The following is a 14,384-nucleotide window of genomic DNA, read 5'->3' on the forward strand; positions in this document are numbered from 1 at the left end:
TCATTTGGTTCATAATCGGATCCCCAACATTTCTACATACACCAACTTTGACTACAGTTCCAACCATTTAAATATGTATATATAACTGCATAGCATCTATCGGAATCATATGACTAAAGAACCAACGAGCAGGACCAGAAGACTTATAAGATGAACTACATTTCTGTTTCCTGAACATAACCTACAGAGATTTTGCGACGCTGTGCTCGTGCGCGTCCAGTAGAAAATCAACTAATCATTCTTTAAAACGACTCGTTCTTCTGAGTCACATTAAAGACTCGTTCAAAATAAACAAATCATTTATTAATGACTCGTTCATGAGCATCAAATACAATGTGTACCACTTTTGGCCATTTTTAAAAAGAAAAAGACTCAGCTTGTCACAATCAGCTTGTCACAGTGCCTCGTTTTTTAATGTATTTGCTTTAACGCACATGGCACAGTGTGATGACATCATGTGATTGTGTTGTACCGATAATTGAAGGAACCAAATGAAAGGAAGTCACATGGCATGAGCTTTAAATCGCTGTTTAAATCCTGCCTCGTCTTTTCAAGAGCAATTTATTCCCTTCATGTGTGGCTGCCCGAGGCGTCGTACACGCTGAGCGCCGAGGGAATAATCACCCAGGCTAATTGAGGGGACATGAAGTACACACTCAGTGATGGAGAACACCGAGCAGGAGCCCACAGGCAGCTGGGTGTGATTTCACACGCCTAATGGAGTGTTTATATACAGCCTGAGTGAATTATACTGCCTTTATAGTATCTCACATACAAGGGTGTTCCTCATCTCTTTACAGAGCTAGAATCACTCTCATACACACACACACACACACACACACACACACACACACACACACACACACACACACACAGTCTTTCTGATTAATCCGGACCTGGCAATAAAAATGATTTTTTACCATGTAGCTCTGAGTGTGTGTGTGTGTGTGTGTGTGTGTGTGTGTGTGTGTGTGTGTGTGTCTGTTCTCAGATGGTCATCCATAATATTACAGATATTATACTAATAGGTTTTAATAGATGTTGATCACAACGGTACTGTGGGTAAATCACGACATTTATAAAAATGTATATTTATTTTTGCATTTTTATAGTAGGTAGATCATTTTGACTTGGTCATTCTATAAGTAGCTCGCATGCTGAAAAAGTGTGTGCACCCCTGACCTATACCCTCTAAAGTCACCTTATAGCCCTAGAATCCACCTATAGCCCCCATAGTCACCCTAAACCCTCTACAATCACCCTTTACAGCATACCATCATCTTATACCCCCTACAGTCACCAAATTGTAGTCCTGTGTCAGTGAAGCAGACTGTTGACATTAACTACAGACCAAATCCAAAACTAAATCCTTAAAGCTCCGGTTCTTACTCCGAAACTTCATGGAACCCCAGGGCGTTGAGGTGAAACCATCCCCAGCTGCACAGATGGCCGAAAATCGAAGAGAACATCATCCAGGCTGGGACGTAGCAGGCAGATCCAAGGAGAGTTGTATAAAAGTTAAGGACACTGTGCAGTTTGGACTCAGACAAGATTCACTCTGGCAGCAGAACTAAAAGAAAGAACCAGAAGGTAACACAGACACCGACCCACCACACCACCATCAACAATCCTGAGTGAACGTGTTAGAGTGAGGGGACTACAGCATCCAAATATCCCAGTTCACCAAACACTCTATAACCATGATCCCACCAGATCTGCGCCTTTACCTCACAAACACCTACTGACTAAAGACTCTAAATAAATACGTTTTCAACCTTAACTTTAACACAGACTGTGTCTGAGTCCCGAACAATGATTGAAAGACTCTTTCATAGCTGTGGGGTTTATAAGACATCTGCCCCCTGCTGTAGTCTTCATTATTTGAGGAACCAACAAATAGCCTGCACCTTTTGATCTAAGTGTCGTGAGGGATCATAAATTGTCAGGATCTTCCGAGCACACAGTGTGCACTTCCGGTTTTGCGGCACGCACTTCCAAGTCGGTGGCCATCTTGTCTTTTTAACGCCTTTCGTTATTTAATGACACCCAGGACTTTAGCACGGGGCCAGATTATCTTACTGGCTTCCTAAAGTTCCTGGAAATACTCTTGCCACCCTGCCTGCTCTGGATCCTGTACCTGTTCCTGCTTCTGCTCCTGCGCCTGTTCCTGAACCCTGGACTCCTCTGCCTCCCTAGTTAACTGGTTTGGACTTTGGACTGGTTTTTGGTTTGTGTTTCTGCCCTGCCTATATTGTTCTGTTTGCTGGTTTATGGATTTTTTGGACTGTTTTGGATTTGGTTTTGTCTCTCCCTGCATTGCCCTGTTGGCCTGTGTTTTTGACCCTGGACTGTTTTTGGACTGTATTTTTGCCTTGCCCCATTTGCTCAGTTTGTTTTTTCATATTAAAGACTGTTTTTCACGTAACTTCTGCTCGCATCCTGCATTTGGGTTGTCACTCACCTAGTTACCTACAGTCTCTGACAGAATATTCTGGCCGTGTTCCATGATTCCTGACATAAAGGTACAGAAGTTCACTCAGATACTGCAGCGTGAGACCTTTAAGTGCTTTATACGTCAGTAGTAGTATTTTATAATCAGTGTGAGATGTAATTGGGAGCAGTGTAGATGATTAAAACAGGGCTGATGTGCTCATATTTTCTAGATCTAGTGAGGACTCTTGCTGCTGCATTCTGAACTAACTGAAGCTTATTTCTGCACTTACTCCAACACCCAGACAGTAAAGCGTTACAGTAGTCTAATCTAGATGTTACAAAAGCATCAACTAGTTTTTCTGCATCCTGTAACATCATATTTCAAATTTTAGCAATATTTCTAAGGGGAAAGAAGGAGATCCTGGTGATATTATTCACGTGAGACTCAAAGTAAAGACTCGGGTCAATAATCACACCGAGGTCTTTGACTGCTGTACACACTGAGACAGAAACACAATCCAGAGATGCTACGGAATCGCAAAGTTTACTGGTTTGGACATGTGCAGAGGAGGGACATCAGTTATATTGGTAGAAGACTGCTGAGGATGGGGCCACCAGGAAGGAGGAAAAGAGGAAGGACAAGGAGGAGGTTTATGGATGTGGTGAGAAAAGTCATGCAGGAAGTTGGTGTGAAAGAGGCAGATGTAGAGGACAGGGGGTATGGAGACGGGTGATCCGCTGTGGCACCCCCTAATGGGAGCAGCCAAAAGAAGAAGAAAAAGAAGACTTCTAGCTGCATGTGGTTCTAGTAAAAGTATTTCCGTCTTATCAGAGTTGAGCAGAAGAAAGTTATCAACCATCCACTGTCTAATGTCCTTTACACACTCCTCAACATTGTTAAGCTGATCTCTCTCATCAGCTGTGTATCATCAGCATAGCAATGGAAGCAAATACCATGTTTATGTATAATTTCACCCAAAGGCAGCAGATATAGCTGCCAGGGTCAAGGTCAGGATTCTTAATTAGGGGGTTGATAACTGGCAGTTTAAAAGATTTAGGTACATAAACAGTGCTAATGAAAGAGTTTATTATTTTAAAACACGTTCAATTACCTCTGGAATGATCTGTTTGAAGAAACTTGTAGGCGAGGGATTGAGAATGCAGGTTGATGATTTTTATGAGGAAATAAATGAAATGAAGTCGTTCTCTTGAATAGGAATAAAACTTTGTATTTGATTGTGTGTTATAATTACACTGCTGTCTACAGGGTTACTTGTAAAATAGTTTGGATTTATATTATTCATTAGAATCTTTTGCCTGATCTAATTAATATCGACATTTCTGGAAGATTATCGATAAAACTCGCTGCTGTAGCTGTCGTGAATGTGTTCAGTACGGTAAAGTGGCGAGGTACTAATGTAATGACTGAGGCAGATTTTGAAAGAGATGAGGTAATGGTCTGAAATAGCTTCTAACTGTGGAATTATGACTAAATTTTTTTAATTGTTCCAAATATAAGTATTAAATCAAGAGTGTGTCACCATTTATCACCACTTTATCTCAGTTTTTCACTAAACTTTTTTATCTCAATTTTTCACTAAATCCATAAATGCTAATAATCTTAATGACTAACAACATAGATCTTATCCTCACTAGCACATTAGACACCGTTGCCCCCATCCAGTTAAAAAAGTTAACTGGTATAATAGTCATACACATGCCCTCAGGAGAACAGTCCGTAACCCGGAGAGAAAATGGAGGAAAACTAAATTGGAGGTATTTAGAATTGCGTATAAAGACAGTATGCTCCGCTACAGACAGACACTAAAAGCTGCTAGAGCTAAACACCTGAGCAAACTTATAGAAAACCACAAAAACAATCCCAGGTTCCTTTTCAGTACAGTAGCTAAACTAACTACAAATCAGGGATCTGAAAAATGTGTTCCATCACAGTTTAGTAGTGAGGAATTTATGAATTTCTTCACTGAAAAAATGTATAGTATTGGAAAAACAATTGTTCTGTTCCCACTTACAAGAGAAAAATATCTTTAAAGAGTTTGAGTCAGGTTTTAGGCCCCATCATAGCACAGAAACTGCTCTAGTTAAAATCACTAATGACCTGTTTTTAGCTTGAGACCAAGGCTTCTTCTCTCTGTTACTTTTACTAGATCTTAGTGCTGCATTCAACACTATAGATCATGATCTTCTCCTGAATCGCTTACAGAATTACATCGGCATTCAGGGACAGGCAATAAGCTGGTTTAAATCCTACCTGTCCGATCGTTACCATTTTGTAGACTTAAATGAAGAGCTATCCAGGTTAATGCAAGTGAATTATGGCGTGCCACAAGGTTCAGTTCTAGGACCCCTGTTTTTAACAATATACATGTTTCCCTTAGGAAATATTATTAGAAGGCATGGGATTAGCTTCCATTGTTACGCTGATGATACCCAGCTATATATCTCATCAAAACCAGGCAATACACTCAATTGTCTCGAATAACCGAGTATGTTAAAGAAATAAAAGATTGGATGACCCATAACTTTCTACTTTTAAATTCTGATAAGACGGAGATTTTGCTCATCGGCCCAAAAACCAGTGTACAGAAGCTCCAGCATTTCAACCGGCATTTAGACGGATGTTCTGTAACCACTAGTTCAACGGTAAAAAACCTGGGAGTTCTTTTAGAGCAACTTGTCTTTCAAAATTCATAGCAACCAAGTTACAAAAACAGCTTCTTTCACCTTAAAAATATTTCTAAGTTAAGAAACTTGTTGTCTATATCTGATGCAGAGAAGCTCGTCCATGCATTCATGACCTCCAGACTGGACTATTGTAATGAATTACTAGGTGGATGTCCTGCATCATTAATAAACAAGCTACAGTTTGTCCAAAATGCAGCAGCAAGAGTTCTCACAAGGTCGAGAAAATATCACCATATAACCCCAATCTTCTCATCCCTACACTGGCTTCCTTTTAAGCTTCAAATCCACTACAAACTACTGCTTTTTACTTTTAAAACACTAAATGGTTTTGCTCCCAATTATCTTTCGTCTTCTTACACGCTACAATCTATCCCGCTCCTTCAGATTTCAAAACTCCAGACTTCTAGTAGTTCCTAGAATAGCAAAGTCCACTAAAGGTGGTAGAACATTTTCACATTTAGCTCCTAAACTCTAGAACAGTCTTCCTGACAGTGTTCAGGGCTCAGACACACTCTCCCAGTTTAAGTGTAGATTAGAGACATATCTTTTTAGCGAGTTCTACATATAACACACATCACATCATAACCTTGTGCTCCAGAACATCTGATCACATCACATTATCAACTTGTGCTGTTATTATCATGAACAGCAGGTACGCTAATTCCTCTCCACTGCTTCTCTTTCTTTACTTATCCCGAGAGATCCTGAGGTTGCTCCAGGTCCAGTCACGTCCCACCTCATAAAGATTCTGGACCTTTAAAGAAGTAAATGCCTACAAACATCCCGAACCATCTAGAGACGTACCAGTGCTAATTGGAGTTTTGACATTGGACCTATTTGAGTGTTTAAAGGCTCTTGCATGGAGAAGCTGGTGATAGGATCTGTGATGATCGCAAATGTTGAGCTATTTTATGAGTTGCTCAGTAGTTCCTGGTTCTACTGTATAACCTCAAATGACTGTATAAGACTGTAGAAAGAACATCACTCATAATCACACGCTCCAGTGTTCTGTAGTGTTTAAAGACTATAATCACACTCTTGATGTCACTCAAATGGGGCTGGGTTCCCCTATTTGAGTCTGGTTCTTCTTAAGGTTTCTTCCTCATAATATCTAAGGGTTTTTTCTTCACGACAGTCTCCATGGCTGCTCATCAGGGATAAATACACACTATTCACCTTAACTGTTAAATTCTCTGAAGCTGCTTTGAGACAACGTATGTTGTGAAAAGCGCAATAGAAATAAACTTGACTTGACTTGACTTGACTATGAGTGGGTCCTATAACATTCTGCTTAATTCCAACTGAATCTAGAATGACACAACTGCTGTTCTCAAGGAGTCTTCTAATTATCAAAATGATTGTTTTCCATTACCTTATACCCTCTATAGTCACCCTATACCCTCTACCATCACCCTATACCCACTATCATACACCCTATACAGTCACCCTATACACCCTATACATGTACAATCACTATATACCCCTATACCCCCTACAATCACTGATGACTGTAGAATGGGAACACCCCACAAGAGCTGAGGTTTTGGAGATGCTCTGACCCAGTCGGCTAGTCATCACATTTTGTCTCAAATCCTTACGTATGCTTATTTTTCCTGCTTCTAACACATCAACTTTGAGGACAAAATCTTGACGTGCGTCAGTGCGTCATATATCCCAGTGTATCTTTACTATAACTCAAGTACATGGTTTGTGTACTTCATCCACCACTGCTGATCCAATCAGATTTCAGAAAGGAAAAATATCTCATTTATGATATAATGTTCTTGTGCTGCTTTTGTCCAGTTCAGCTCGTTAAGATCCTACAGTTCGTCGGCGACACCAGGTCAAGTTGCCTGCTAGATTTTTTTTTTTATACACCACCCTGTAATTTTCAATCATATCAGACCGGTGCTTTGACTCAACATCCACTTAAGCTGTTCTGCAAAAAAAATGTTGTACTTTTAAAAAGCTGCTAAATGTAATTGAATAAGAATCGAACTGCTTCTGACGGCGAACGTTACGCATTTGTAGGCTAAGTGGGTCACTCTATAAACTGCAGTGTTACAAATGCACTTTTCCTTCAGCGGTCTGATAAATGGCTTAGTGTGTTGGTGTGTGCATGTATATGTGTGTGTGTATGTGAAGAGGTTAGGGTTTCTCTTTCCTGATTAGCCTACGCTCTGCTTTATAAATGTCCTGGTTCAGCAAGTGCAGGCTGGCATCCTTAAAAATATATATTTTTTTAAATTAATAAAACATATTATGTTATATTTTGAGCGCAGACACTTATGGGAGGCAAAACTTTTAGTCAATAAGCTGACTGAAAATGGGGTTGAAAGGTCCCATAAACATGCTGAATGCTGGATATTTTTTATACGATAACTTCTGAGTGCGTTTAAGGTGCACCCTTGTGGAAAGGGAAGAAAAAAAAATCAATAAAAACAACGACTCAGTTGTATAAATGTAGCAGATAATATTGTGCTGTCACAAAAACCAAACAAACACTGCATTAATGCCTAGTCACACATTTCGACCTCTGAGTTTTTCAGTAATCTCACAAGCTAAGAGTTTAACATTCGGGTAATTAATGCCTACTTTCCTATAAAAAAATTCAGCACTTTTCTGAAGTTCCAGCATTACCTCTAATACTGAAGACTCCTTCCACAAGCTTTTAATGAACAATTAATTACGGAAAACTATTACACACTGTTTACCTGTACATAGAGAATGTCTCTAGGTTAAGTATGTAACCCTAGTTCCCTGAGGGAACGAGATACTGCATGGCAACCCTTTGTAAATGTGTAAAATCCAGCCAACGGAGAGACGCGATGTCACCAGCAAGGCGACGTCATGACCAGGAATCTACAAAGCGTGCAAGTGGTGGAGCCGACACAAGCTTCTGCAAAGAGAAGGGAAGTGTGGTAGGGATGCAGGGAGTGTGGCTCAGAGACGCAGTGTCTTGTTCCTTCAGGGAACTAGGGTTACCTACGTAACCTAGAGACGGTTCTCTCAGGAACTCGAGCTGCATCGCAATGCTTTGGGAACGAGAGTCCAATCATGCCACACTGACCAGTCCTTGCATAGTGTAAAAGAGCACAGCCAGAGCTCAGGACAGAGAAGCCCAGAGTGGCTCTAAGGTCAAGGTTATAGAAGCTGATGAAGGTCAGGGGGTGGATCAGAGGATGTCCTGGAGTTGGACTCCAGTAGACCAGGCTGTAGAGGCCACCACACTCCAAGTGGAGTGAGCCTTAACTCTGAAATAAGTGGGGAGACCAGAGAACTCGTAAGAAGAGTTCTCTGGTCTTACACAAGAGTTCTTGGCATACACAATCCACCTACTGAGAGTCTGCTTATTGGCAGGTAGCCCTTTTAATAGGGGTCATAGCAGACAACAGCTGCTCCGACGTCCTCCACGGACTCGTCCTGTGGACGTATGTGTCCAGTGCTTGCAATGGACACAGTTGGTTTTGCTTCTCCTGGTAAAGGGCTTGAAAGGGAGGAGGATAGAACAGCTGCAGCACAACAGGTCGTGGGGGAACCAAGGGCACCTTTAGTACATACTCCGGTCTGGGGTAGAGAAAGGCACTCGTCATGCCAGGGGTAAACTCCAGGAGAGACAGGGTCATGGAGAGAGCCTGTAGATGCAGCTCAAGTATCTGAAAGGGAACCATGTTTACAATCACCTTTTGGAAGGTCTGCTGTCAGACCTTCAGGGGTGATTATAAGATGTACAGAAGTGATTAAAGGGAGTATAGGGTGATAAAGGGGGTATATGGTGATTATATGGGATATAGGGGGGATTGAAGAGAGTGTAGGGATGATTATAAGTAGTGTAGGAGTCATATAGGGGGTATAGGTTGATTATAGGGGATGGTATTGTATGAGGAAGTCAGGTGTGTCAGAGAAGTGTGCAGTAGGAACGACAGACTGGTTGAAGGATGAGGTCAGACAGGAGTCTCCGTGAACTATGATGTATGCGGATGTTGTATGCGGATGATTTGTGGTGAGAGTAGTGAGCAGGTTGAGAAGAGCCTAGAGAGGTGGAGGTACACGCTGGAGAGAAGGGAATGAAAGTCAGTAGGAGTAAGACAGAGTACATGTGTGTGAATGAGAGGAGGGCATTGGAGGGTGCGGTTGCAGGGAGAAGAGGTGGAGAAGGTGGAGGAGTTCAGGTACCTGGGGTCAACAGTGCAAAGTAATGGAGAGTGTGTTAGAGAAGTGAAGAAAATAGTGCAGGCAGGGTGGAGTGGGTGGAGAAGAGTGATAGCAGGAGTGATTTGTGATAGAAGAGTATCTGTAAGAGTGAAAGGGAAAGTTTATAGGACTGTGGTGAGACCTGAGATGTTGTATGGATTAGAGACAGTGGCATTGAGTAAAAGACAGGAGGTGGAGCTGGAGGTAGCAAAGCTGAAGATGTTGAGGTTTTCGTTGGGAGTGACGACAATGGACAGGATTAGAAACAAGTTTATTAGAGGGACAGCACATGTAGGACGTTTTGGAGACAGGGTGAGGGAGGCTCGATTGAGATGGTTTGGACATGTGCAAAGGAAGGGCATGGGGTATATCGGTAGGAGAATGCTGAGGATGGAGCCACCAGGAAGGAGGAAAAGAGGAAGGCCAAGGAGGAGGTTTATGGATGTGGTGAGGGAAGACATGCATGTAGTTGGTGTGAAAGAGGCAGATGTAGAGGACAGGGGGGTATGGAGACCGATGATCCGCTGTGGAGACCCCTAATGGGAGAAGCTGAAAAAGAAGAAGAAGAAGGGTAATTATAGGGAAAATAGGGGTGATTGTAGAGAGTGTATGGGTGATTATGGGGGTATAGGAGTGATATGGGGATATATGGTGGTTATAAAGGGTATGGGTGATTATAGGAGTATAAAAGTTGTATTCAATGTAATAATTGAAGATATTACATTGTTGATTGATTAAATGGGTTTACGGCAGATTGTAGGGATTATTGTATAAGGTGTAGGGTGATGAAAGGGTGTATAGGGTGTTTGTAGAGATTATACCGGTGATTGTATAAGGTGTAGGGTGATTAAAGGGGGTATAGGGTGATTGTAGGGATTATAGGGGTGATTGTATAATGTGTAGGGTAATTAAAGGGGGTATAGGGTGATTGTAGGGATTATAAGGTTGATTGTATAAGGTGTAGGGTGATTAAAGGGGGTATAGGGTGATTGTAGGGATTATAGGGGTGATTGTATGGGGTATTTACTGTAGGTGATTGTGTAAAGAATGAGCTCTTTCTATAGAAACGATAACCTTTAAGAATTAACACATTATTATAATCCTGTGCTGCTTCTTGACCTTCTGACCAATCTCGATCCAGTTGTGCTGTTACAAGAAAATAAAAAATGTTGGTAAGAGTATTTACCACATGACGAGATGGTGATTAGTGAGGATCATATGTCTTGCAGTGCTCTGCATGCTTTAATGGCTCTCCTGGTCTTTCCCATCAAACTTGGCTTATTACTCAGTCAGGATGCTCTTCATTAGCAGAATGACAGAGCGGTGTTAGCATTGCAGATAAAAATAAGTGTGTTCAGCTGTGGTCCTCAGGGACTCCAGGACAAGTTCTATAGTGGAGGTGTAAATCCTCATGGCACTCTAAAGCCAGAATCTTAAAAACCACGTATCTGATACGGGTTTTCTTTGGTCTGCTATGTAAAACTCTGAGCTCTGCCAAGTCTCTCGGGCTTCACCAGGTTTTAAAATGTGCTGCTGAATAAGCAGAGGATTTTTCTCAAACAACCATACAGTGGTTTAGATTTAAATAGTACCTTTTATTTTGAGCTTTTGAAAATCTAAACCCAGCACAGATAGAGAGGAAAGAATAATGTGTGAAATAATGTGCAAAAGTGTAAAAACACAATGCAAAGCACAGCTGTCATTACTGCTTTTATGCATACAGGAGCATGGGGTGATTGTAGGGAGTGTAGGGTGATTGTGGAGGATATATAGATGAATGTAGGTGTATAAGGGTGATTGTAGAGGTAATATAGGTGATTGTAGGGGGTTAAGAGTGATTGTATGGGGTATAGGGGTAATTGTAGGGGGTTAAGAGTGATTGTAGGGTGTATAAGGGTGATTGTAGGGGTATAACATTGATTGTATGGAGTATAGGGTGATTGTAGGGGTATATAAGGGTGATTGTAGGGAGTATAACAGTGATTGCATGGGGTATATGGTGATTGTAGGGTGTATAAAGGTGATTGTAGGGGTATAAGGGTGATTGTATGGGGTGTAGAGTGATTGTGGGGTGTATAAGGGTGATTGTATGGGGTATAGGTTGATTGTAGGGGTTAAGAGTGATTGTATGGGGTATAGGGTAATTGTAGGGGTTAAGAGTGATTGTATAAGGTATAGAGGTGATTGTAGGGGTTAAGAGTGATTGTAGGGGTATAGGGGTGATTGTAGGGGTTAAGAGTGATTGTAGGGGTATGGGGTGATTGTAGGGGTTAAGAGTGATTGTAGGTGGTATAAGGGTGATTGTATGGGGTGTAGAGTGATTGTGGGGTGTATAAGGGTGATTGTAGGGGTTAAGAGTGATTGTAGGGGTTAAGAGTGATTGTAGGGGTATGGGGTGATTGTAGGGGGTTAAGAGTGATTGTAGGTGGTATAAGGGTGATTGTATGGGGTATAGGGTAATTGTAGGGGGTATAAGGGTAATTTTTGTGATTATAGGGGTGATTGTATGTGGTATATAGGTTATCGTAGGAGGGTACATGGGTGATGTAGGAATTGTAAGTGTGCTGTTTTCCACAACATTTAGTGTTTACATTAAATGTTGTGGAAAACAGCAATAGCAGCAGTAACATGAATGTCCAAAAAACAGCATGTAAACAGTAATAATAAAAATTATATAATACAATATGGGTGGGTCTGAAGATATGGGTGTGTGAAATGAGTATAAGTGTGTTTGAGTTCAGGGTTGTAGTAGCTCAGTAACAAACAGTTGAGTGAGTGATTGTACGGGTGATTGTATGGGGTATAGAAAGATTGTAGGGGATATAGGGGTGATTGTAGGGTACAGGGGAATTGTATGGGGTATAGATTGATTGTATGGGGTATAAGGGTGAATAAAGGGGATAGGGGTGATTGTAGGAAGTGTAGAGGGGTTGTATAGAGTATAGAGTGATTTTAGGAGGTATAAGGGTGATTGAAGGAAGTATAGAGTGATTGTATGTGTATAGAATAATTTTAGGGGTATGGGGTGATGGTAGCGGTACAAGGGATTGTATGGGGTATAAGGGTGATTGTAAGGTGTATAAAGGTGATTGTAGGATGTATAGAGGGTGTATAAGGGTGTGTAGGGGTATAAGTGTGATTGTAGGGTGTATAAGGGTGATTGTAGGGGTTATTAAGGTGATTGTAGGGGGTATACGTTTGATTGTAGGGTGTATAATGGTGTTTGTAGGGTGTATAAGGGTGATTGTAGACGTTATAAGGTGATTTTGGGTATATGGATGATTATAGGGTTTATCAGGTTGATTTTAGGGTGTATATGGGTGATTGTAGGGGTTATAGAGTGATTGTAGGGTGTATAAGGGTGATTGTAGGGTGTATATGGGTGATTGTAGAGCGTTATAGAGTGATTCTTGGGTATATAGGTGATGGTAGGGTGTATACGTGTGATTGTAGGGTGTATAAGGGTGATTGTAAGGTTTATAACGGTGATTGTAGGTTGTATAAGTGTGATTGTAGGGTCTATAAGGGTGATTGTAGGGTGTATGAGGGTGATTGTAGGGTGTATAAGGGTGATTGTAGGGTGTATAAGTGTAATTGTAGGGGTTATAGAGTGATTCTATGGGTATAAGGGTGAATGTATGGTGTATAAGGGTGAGTGTAGGGGTATAAGGGTGAGTGTAGGGGTATAAGGGTGATTGTAGGGTGTATAAGGGTGAGTGTATGGTGTATAAGGGTGATTGTATGGTGTATAAGTGTGATTGTAGGGTGTATAAGGGTGAGTGTAGGGGTATAAGGGTGAGTGTAGGGTGTATAAGGGTGTGTAGGGGTATAAGGGTGAGTGTAGGGTGTATAAGGGTGATTGTAGGGTGTATAAGGGTGAGTGTATGGTGTATAAGGGTGATTGTATGGTGTATAAGGGTGATTGAAGAGTGTATAACGGTGGTTGTAGGGTGTATAAGTGTGATTGTAGGGTGTATAAGGGTGATTGTAGGGTGTATAAGTGTGATTGTAGGGTGTATAAGGGTGAGTGTAGGGTGTATAAGGGTGAGTGTAGGGGTTTAAGGGTGAGTGTAGGGTGTATAAGGGTGATTGTAGGGTGTATAAGGGTGAGTGTATGGTGTATAAGGGTGATTGTATGGTGTATAAGGGTGATTGAAGAGTGTAAAACGGTGGTTGTAGGTGTATAAGTGTGATTGTAGGTGTATACGGGTGATTGTAGGGTGTATAAGTGTGATTGTAGGGTGTATAAGGGTGAGTGTAGGGTGTATAAGGGTGAGTGTAGGGGTTTAAGGGTGAGTGTAGGGTGTATAAGGGTGATTGTAGGGTGTATAAGGGTGAGTGTATGGTGTATAAGGGTGATTGTATGGTGTATAAGGGTGATTGAAGAGTGTAAAAGCAGTGGTTGTAGGGTGTATAAGTGTGATTGTAGGGTGTATCTGGTGATTGTAGGGTGTATAAGTGTGATTGTAGGGTGTATAAGGGTGAGTGTAGGGTGTATCTGGTGATTGTAGGGTGTATCTGGTGATTGTAGGGTGTATAAGTGTGATTGTAGGGGTATAAGGGTGAGTGTAGGGGTATAAGTGTGATTGTAGGGTGTATAAGGGTGATTTTAGGGGTATAAGGGTGATTGTAGGGGTATAAGGGTGAGTGTAGGGGTATAAGGGTGATTGTAGGGTGTATAAGGGTGAGTCTAGGGGTATAAGGGTGATTGTAGGGTGTATAAGGGTGAGTGTAGGGGTATATGGGTGATTGTAGGGGTATATGGGTGAGTGTAGGGGTATAAGGGTGATTGTAGGGTGTATAAGGGTGAGTGTAGGGTGTATAAGGGTGAGTCTAGGGGTATAAGGGTGATTGTAGGGTGTATAAGGGTGAGTGTAGGGTGTATAAGGGTGAGTCTAGGGGTATAAGGGTGATTGTAGGGTGTATAAGGGTGAGTCTAGGGGTATAAGGGTGATTATACGGGGTATAAGGGTGATTGTAGGGGTATAAGGGTGAGTGTAGGGGTATAAGGGTGATTGAAGAGTGTATAACAGTGATTGTAGGGTGTATAA

This window comes from Silurus meridionalis, chromosome 3 (assembly GCF_014805685.1).
Source record: "Silurus meridionalis isolate SWU-2019-XX chromosome 3, ASM1480568v1, whole genome shotgun sequence".
Taxonomy (NCBI): domain Eukaryota; kingdom Metazoa; phylum Chordata; class Actinopteri; order Siluriformes; family Siluridae; genus Silurus; species Silurus meridionalis.